Here is an 8,006-nt window from a genome sequence, read left to right on the forward strand (position 1 = left end):
TTTGTGGACATTTGATAAAAATGTAGGAGAATATAAGACAATAGATGGTGGTGGTGGTGGTAGTAGGGGTGATAGCAGTGTAGTGGTGTTGGTAGTAGGGGTGATAGCAGTGTAGTGGTGGTGGTGGTAGTAGGGGTGATAGCAGTATAGTGGGGGTGGTGGTAGTAGGGGTGATAGTAGTGTAGTGGTGGTGGTGGTGGTAGTAGGGGTGATAGCAGTGTAGTGGTGTTGGTGGTGGTGGTAGTAGGGGTGATAGTAGTGTAGTGGTGGTGGTAGTAGGGGTGATAGTAGTGTAGTGGTGGTGGTGGTAGTAGGGGTGATAGCAGTATAGTGGTGGTGGTGGTAGGGGTGATAGTAGCGTAGTGGTGGTGGTGGTAGTAGGGGCGATAGTAGTGTAGTGGTGGTGGTAGTAGGGGTGATAGCAGTGTAGTGGTGGTGGTGGTAGTAGGGGTGATAGTAGTGTAGTGGTGGTGGTAGTAGGGGTGATAGCAGTGTAGTGGTGGTGGTAGTAGGGGTGATAGCAGTATAGTGGGGGTGGTGGTAGTAGGGGTGATAGTAGTGTCGTGGTGGTGGTGGTGGTAGTAGGGGTGATAGCAGTATAGTGGGGGTGGTGGTAGTAGGGGTGATAGTAGTGTCGTGGTGGTGGTGGTGGTAGTAGGGGTGATAGCAGTGTAGTGGTGGTGGTGGTGGTAGTAGGGGTGATAGTAGTGTAGTGGTGGTGGTAGTAGGGGTGATAGTAGTGTGGTGGTGGTGGTAGTAGGGGTGATAGCAGTATAGTGGTGGTGGTGGTAGGGGTGATAGTAGTGTGGTGGTGGTGGTGGTGGTAGTAGGGGTGATAGTAGTGTAGTGGTGGTGGTAGTAGGGGTGATAGTAGTGTAGTGGTGGTGGTAGTAGGGGTGATAGCAGTGTAGTGGTGGTGGTAGTAGGGGTGATATCAGTGTAGTGGTGGTGGTAGTAGGGGTGATATCAGTGTAGTGGTGGTAGTAGTAGGGGTGATATCAGTGTAGTGGTGGTGGTAGTAGGGGTGATATCAGTGTAGTGGTGGTGGTAATAGGGGTGATATCAGTGTAGTGCTGGTGGTAGTAGGGGTGATATCAGTGTAGTGGTGGTGGTAGTAGGGGTGATAGCAGTGTAGTGGTGGTGGTGGTAGTAGGGGTGATAGTAGTGTAGTGGTGGTGGTAGTAGGGGTGATATCAGTGTAGTGGTTGTGGTGGTAGTAGGGGTGATATCAGTGTAGTGGTGGTGGTGGTAGTAGGGGTGGTAGCAGTGTCGTGGTGGTGGTGGTAGGGGTGATAGTAGTGTAGTAGTGGTGGTAGTAGGGGTGATAGTAGTGTAGTGGTGGTGGTGGTAGTAGGGGTGATAGTAGTGTAGTGGTGGTGGTAGTAGGGGTGATAGTAGTGTAGTGGTTGTGGTGGTAGTAGGGGTGGTAGCAGTGTAGTGGTGGTGGTAGTAGGGGTGATAGTAGTGTAGTGGTGGTGGTGGTAGTAGGGGTGATAGTAGTGTAGTGGTGGTGGTAGTAGGGGTGATAGCAGTGTAGTGGTGGTGGTGGTAGTAGGGGTTATAGTAGTGTAGTGGTGGTGGTAGTAGGGGTGATATCAGTGTAGTGGTTGTGGTGGTAGTAGGGGTGATATCAGTGTAGTGGTGGTGGTGGTAGTAGGGGTGGTAGCAATGTCGTGGTGGTGGTGGTAGGGGTGATAGTAGTGTAGTGGTGGTGGTAGTAGGGGTGATAGTAGTGTAGTGGTGGTGGTAGTAGGGGTGATAGTAGTGTAGTGGTGGTGGTAGTAGGGGTGGTAGCAGTATAGTGGTAGTGGTAGTAGGGGTGATATCAGTGTAGTGGTGGTGGTAGTAGGGGTGATATCAGTGTAGTGGTGGTGGTAGTAGGGGTGATAGTAGTGTAGTGGTGGTGGTAGTAGGGGTGGTAGCAGTGTAGTGGTGGTGGTGGTAGTAGGGGTGATAGCAGTATAGTGGGGGTGGTGGTAGTAGGGGTGATAGTAGTGTAGTGGTGGTGGTGGTGGTAGTAGGGGTGATAGCAGTGTAGTGGTGGTGGTGGGTGGTGGTGGTAGTAGGGGTGATAGTAGTGTAGTGGTGGTGGTAGTAGGGGTGATAGTATGTAGTGGTGGTGGTGGTAGTAGGGGTGATAGCAGTATAGTGGTGGTGGTGGTAGGGGTGATAGTAGTGTAGTGTGGTGGTGGTAGTAGGGGTGATAGTAGTGTAGTGGTGGTGGTGGTGGTAGTAGGGGTGATAGTAGTGTAGTGGTGGTGGTAGTAGGGGTGATAGTAGTGTAGTGGTGGTGGTAGTAGGAGTGATAGCAGTGTAGTGGTGGTGGTAGTAGGGGTGATATCAGTGTAGTGGTGGTTGTAGTAGGGGTGATAGCAGTATTGTGGTGGTGGTAGTAGGGGTGATATCAGTGTAGTGGGTGGTGGTGGTAGGGGTGATATCAGTGTAGTGGTGGTGGTAGTAGGGGTGATATCAGTGTAGTGGTGGTGGTAGTAGGGGTGATATCAGTGTAGTGGTGGTGGTAGTAGGGGTGATAGTAGTGTAGTGGTGGTGGTAGTAGGGGTGATAGCAGTGTAGTGGTGTTGGTAGTAGGGGTGATAGCAGTGTAGTGGTGGTGGTGGTAGTAGGGGTGACAGCAGTATAGTGGGGGTGGTGGTAGTAGGGGTGATAGTAGTGTAGTGGTGGTGGTGGTGGGTAGTATGGGTGATAGCAGTGTAGTGGTGGTGGTGGTAGTAGGGGTGATAGCAGTATAGTGGTGGTGGTGGTAGGGGTGATAGTAGTGTAGTGGTGGTGGTGGTAGTAGGGGTGATAGTAGTGTAGTGGTGGTGGTAGTAGGGGTGATAGCAGTATAGTGGTGGTGGTGGTAGGGGTGATAGTAGTGTAGTGGTGGTGGTGGTAGTAGGGGTGATAGTAGTGTAGTGGTGGTGGTAGTAGGGGTGATAGCAGTGTAGTGGTGGTGGTGGTAGTAGGGGTGATAGTAGTGTAGTGGTGGTGGTAGTAGGGGTGATATCAGTGTAGTGGTTGTGGTGGTAGTAGGGGTGATATCAGTGTATTGGTGGTGGTGGTAGTAGGGGTGGTAGCAGTGTTGTGGTGGTGGTGGTAGGGGTGATAGTAGTGTAGTGGTGGTGGTAGTAGGGGTGAAAATAGTGTAGTGGTGGTGGTAGTAGGGGTGATATCAGTGTAGTGGTGGTGGTAGTAGGGGTGATAGTAGTGTAGTGGTGGTGGTGGTAGTAGGGGTGATAGTAGTGTAGTGGTTGTGGTGGTAGTAGGGGTGGTAGCAGTGTAGTGGTGGTGGTAGTAGGGGTGATAGTAGTGTAGTGGTGGTGGTGGTAGTAGGGGTGATAGTAGTGTAGTGGTGGTGGAAGTAGGGGTGATAGCAGTGTAGTGGTGGTGGTGGTAGTAGGGGTGATAGTAGTGTAGTGGTGGTGGTAGTAGGGGTGATATCAGTGTAGTGTTTGTGGTGGTAGTAGGGGTGATATCAGTGTAGTGGTGGTGGTGGTAGTAGGGGTGGTAGCAGTGTCGTGGTGGTGGTGGTAGGGGTGATAGTAGTGTAGTGGTGGTGGTAGTAGGTGTGATAGCAGTATAGTGGTGGTGGTAGTAGGGGTGATATCAGTGTAGTGGTGGTGGTAGTAGGGGTGATATCAGTGTAGTGGTGGTGGTGGTAGGGGTGATATCAGTGTAGTGGTGGTGGTAGTAGGGGTGATATCAGTGTAGTGGTGGTGGTAGTAGGGGTGATATCAGTGTAGTGGTGGTGGTAGTAGGGGTGATAGTAGTGTAGTGGTGGTGGTAGTAGGGGTGATAGCAGTGTAGTGGTGTTGGTAGTAGGGGTGATAGCAGTGTAGTGGTGGTGGTGGTAGTAGGGGTGACAGCAGTATAGTGGGGGTGGTGGTAGTAGGGGTGATAGTAGTGTAGTGGTGGTGGTGGTGGTAGTATGGGTGATAGCAGTGTAGTGGTGGTGGTGGTGGTAGTAGGGGTGATAGTAGTGTAGTGGTGGTGGTAGTAGGGGTGATAGTAGTGCAGTGGTGGTGGTAGTAGGAGTGATAGCAGTGTAGTGGTGGTGGTAGTAGGGTGATATCAGTGTAGTGGTGGTTGTAGTAGGGGTGATAGCAGTATTGTGGTGGTGGTAGTAGGGGTGATATCTGTGTAGTGGTGGTGGTGGTAGGGGTGATATCAGTGTAGTGGTGGTGGTAGTAGGGGTGATATCAGTGTAGTGGTGGTGGTAGTAGGGGTGATATCAGTGTAGTGGTGGTGGTAGTAGGGGTGATAGTAGTGTAGTGGTGGTGGTAGTAGGGGTGATAGCAGTGTAGTGGTGTTGGTAGTAGGGGTGATAGCAGTGTAGTGGTGGTGGTGGTAGTAGGGGTGACAGCAGTATAGTGGGGGTGGTGGTAGTAGGGGTGATAGTAGTGTAGTGGTGGTGGTGGTGGTAGTATGGGTGATAGCAGTGTAGTGGTGGTGGTGGTAGTAGGGGTGATAGCAGTATAGTGGTGGTGGTGGTAGGGGTGATAGTAGTGTAGTGGTGGTGGTGGTAGTAGGGGTGATAGTAGTGTAGTGGTGGTGGTAGTAGGGGTGATAGCAGTGTAGTGGTGGTGGTGGTAGTAGGGGTGATAGTAGTTGTAGTGGTGGTGGTAGTAGGGGTGATATCAGTGTAGTGGTTGTGGTGGTAGTAGGGGTGATATCAGTGTAGTGGTGGTGGTGGAAGTAGGGGTGGTAGCAGTGTTGTGGTGGTGGTGGTAGGGGTGATAGTAGTGTAGTGGTGGTGGTAGTAGGGGTGAAAATAGTGTAGTGGTGGTGGTAGTAGGGGTGATATCAGTGTAGTGGTGGTGGTAGTAGGGGTGATAGTAGTGTAGTGGTGGTGGTGGTAGTAGGGGTGATAGTAGTGTAGTGGTTGTGGTGGTAGTAGGGGTGGTAGCAGTGTAGTGGTGGTGGTAGTAGGGGTGATAGTAGTGTAGTGGTGGTGGTGGGAGTAGGGGTGATAGTAGTTGTAGTGGTGGGTGGAAGTAGGGGTGATAGCAGTGTAGTGGTGGTGGTGGTAGTAGGGGTGATAGTAGTGTAGTGGTGGTGGTAGTAGGGGTGATATCAGTGTAGTGTTTGTGGTGGTAGTAGGGGTGATATCAGTGTAGGTGGTGGTGGTGGTAGTAGGGGTGGTAGCAGTGTCGTGGTGGTGGTGGTAGGGGTGATAGTAGTGTAGTGGTGGTGGTAGTAGGGGTGATAGCAGTATAGTGGTGGTGGTAGTAGGGGTGATATCAGTGTAGTGGTGGTGGTAGTAGGGGGTGATATCAGTGTAGTGGTGGTGGTAGTAGGGGTGATAGTAGTGTAGTGGTGGTGGTAGTAGGGGGTGATAGTAGTGTAGTGGTGGTGGTGGTGGTAGTAGGGGTGATAGTAGTGTAGTGGTGGTGGTGGTAGGGGTGATAGTAGTGTAGTGGTGGTGGTGGTAGTAGGGTTGATAGTAGTGTAGTGGTCGTGGTTAGTAGGGGTGATAGCAGTGTAGTGGTGGTGGTGGTAGTAGGGGTGATAGTAGTGTAGTGGTGGTGGTAGTAGGGGTGATAGCAGTGTAGTGGTGGTGGTAGTAGGTTTGACATCAGTGTAGTGGTGGTTGTAGTAGGGGGTGATAGCAGTATAGTGGTGCTGGTAGTAGGGGTGATATCAGTGTAGTGGTGGTGGTAGTAGGGGTGATATCAGTGTAGTGGTGGTGGTAGTAGGGGTGATATCAGTGTAGTGGTGGTGGTAGTAGGGGTGATATCAGTGTAGTGGTGGTGGTAGTAGGGGTGATAGCAGTGTAGTGGTGTGGTGGTAGTAGGGGTGATAGTAGTGTAGTGGTGGTGGTAGTAGGGGTGATATCAGTGTAGTGGTTGTGGTGGTAGTAGGGGTGATATCAGTGTAGTGGTGGTGGTGGTAGTAGGGGTGGTAGCAGTGTCGTGGTGGTGGTGGTAGGGGTGATAGTAGTGTAGTGGTGGTGGTAGTAGGGGTGATAGTAGTGTAGTGGTGGTGGTAGTAGGGGTTGATAGCAGTATAGTGGTGGTGGTGGTAGTAGGGGTGATAGTAGTGTTAGTGGTGGTGGTAGTAGGGGGTGATAGCAGTGTAGTGGTGGTGGTAGTAGGGGTGATAGCAGTGTAGTGGTGTTGGTAGTAGGGGTGATAGCAGTGGGTAGTGGTGGTGGTGGGTAGTAGGGGTGATAACAGTATAGTGGGGGTGGTGTGGTAGTAGGGGTGATAGTAGTGTAGTGGTGGTGGTGGTGGTAGTAGGGGTGATAGCAGTGTAGTGGTGGTGGTGGTGGTGGTAGTAGGGGTGATAGTAGTGTAGTGGTGGTGGTAGTAGGGGTGATAGTAGTGTAGTGGTGGTTGTGGGTAGGGGTGATAGTAGTGTAGTGGTGGTGGTGGTAGTAGGGTTGATAGTAGTGTAGTGGTCGTGGTAGTAGGGGTGATAGCAGTGTAGTGGTTGATGGTGGTAGTAGGGGGTGATAGTAGTGTAGTAGTGGTGGTGGTAGTAGGGGTGATAGCAGTTGTAGTGGTGGGTGGTAGTAGGTTTGACATCAGTGTAGTGGTGGTTGTAGTAGGGGTGATAGCAGTATAGTGGTGCTGGTAGTAGGGGGTGATATCAGTGTAGTGGTGGTGTAGTAGGGGTGATATCAGTGTAGTGGTGGTGGGTAGTAGGGGTGATATCAGTGGTAGTGGTGGTGGTAGTAGGGTGATATCAGTGTAGTGGTGGTAGGTAGTAGGGGTGATAGCAGTGTAGTGGTGGTGGTGGGTAGTAGGGTGATAGTAGTGTAGTGGTGGTGGTAGTAGGGGTGATAGTAGTGTAGTTGGTGGTTGTGGTAGTAGGGGTGATAGCAGTATAGTGGTGGTGGTAGTAGGGGTGATAGCAGTGTAGTGGTGTTGGTAGTAGGGGTGATAGCAGTGTAGTGGTGGTGGTGTGGTAGTAGGGGTGGATAGCAGTATAGTGGGGGGTGGTGGTAGTAGGGTGATAGTAGTGTAGTGGTGGTGTTGGTGGTAGTAGGGGGTGATAGCATGTAGTGGTGGTGGTGGTGGTGGTAGTAGGGGTGATAGTAGGTAGTGGTGGTGGTAGTAGGGTGAAGTAGTGTAGTGGGGGGTGGTAGTAGGGGTGATAGCAGTGTAGTGGTGGTGGTGGTAGGGTGATAGTAGTGTAGTGGTGGTGGTAGTAGGGGTGATAGTAGTGTAGTGGTGGTGGTAGTAGGGGTGATAGTAGTGTAGTGGTGGTGGTAGTAGGGGTGATAGCAGTGTAGTGGTGGTGGTGGTAGTAGTGGTGATAGTAGTGTAGTGGTGGTGTAGTAGGGGTGATAGCAGTGTAGTGGTGGTGGTAGTAGGGGTGATATCAGTGTAGTGGTGGTGGTAGTAGGGGTGATATCAGTGTAGTGGTGGTGGTAGTAGGGGTGATATCAGTGTAGTGGTGGTGGTAGTAGGGGTGATAGCAGTGTAGTGGTGGTGGTGGTAGTAGGGGTGATAGTAGTGTAGTGGTGGTGGTAGTAGGGGTGATAGCAGTGTAGTTGGTGGTGTAGTAGGGGTGATATCAGTGTAGTGGTGGTGGTAGTAGGGGTGATATCAGTGTAGTGGTGGTGGTAGTAGGGGTGATATCAGTGTAGTGGTGGTGGTAGTAGGGGTGATAGTAGTGGGTTTGTGGTGGTGGTAGTAGGGGTGATAATAGTGTAGTGGTGGTGGTAGTAGGGGTGATAGCAGTGTAGTGGTGGTGGTAGTAGGGGTGATATCAGTGTAGTGGTGGTGGTAGTAGGGGTGATAGCAGTGTAGTGGGGTGGTGGTAGTAGGGGTGATAGTAGTGTAAGTGGTGGTGGTAGTAGGGGTGATACATGTGTAGTGGTGGTGGTAGTAGGGGTGATATCAGTGTAGTGGTGGTTGTAGTAGGGGTGATAGCAGTGTAGTGGTGGTGGTAGTAGGGGTGATATCAGTGTAGTGGTGGTGGTAGTAGGGGTGATAGTAGTGTAGTGGTGGTGGTAGTAGGGGTGAATAGTAAGTGGTAGTGGTGGTGGTAGTAGGTGA

This window comes from Oncorhynchus kisutch, linkage group LG11 (assembly GCF_002021735.2).
Source record: "Oncorhynchus kisutch isolate 150728-3 linkage group LG11, Okis_V2, whole genome shotgun sequence".
In the NCBI taxonomy this organism is placed as follows: Eukaryota; Metazoa; Chordata; class Actinopteri; order Salmoniformes; family Salmonidae; genus Oncorhynchus; species Oncorhynchus kisutch.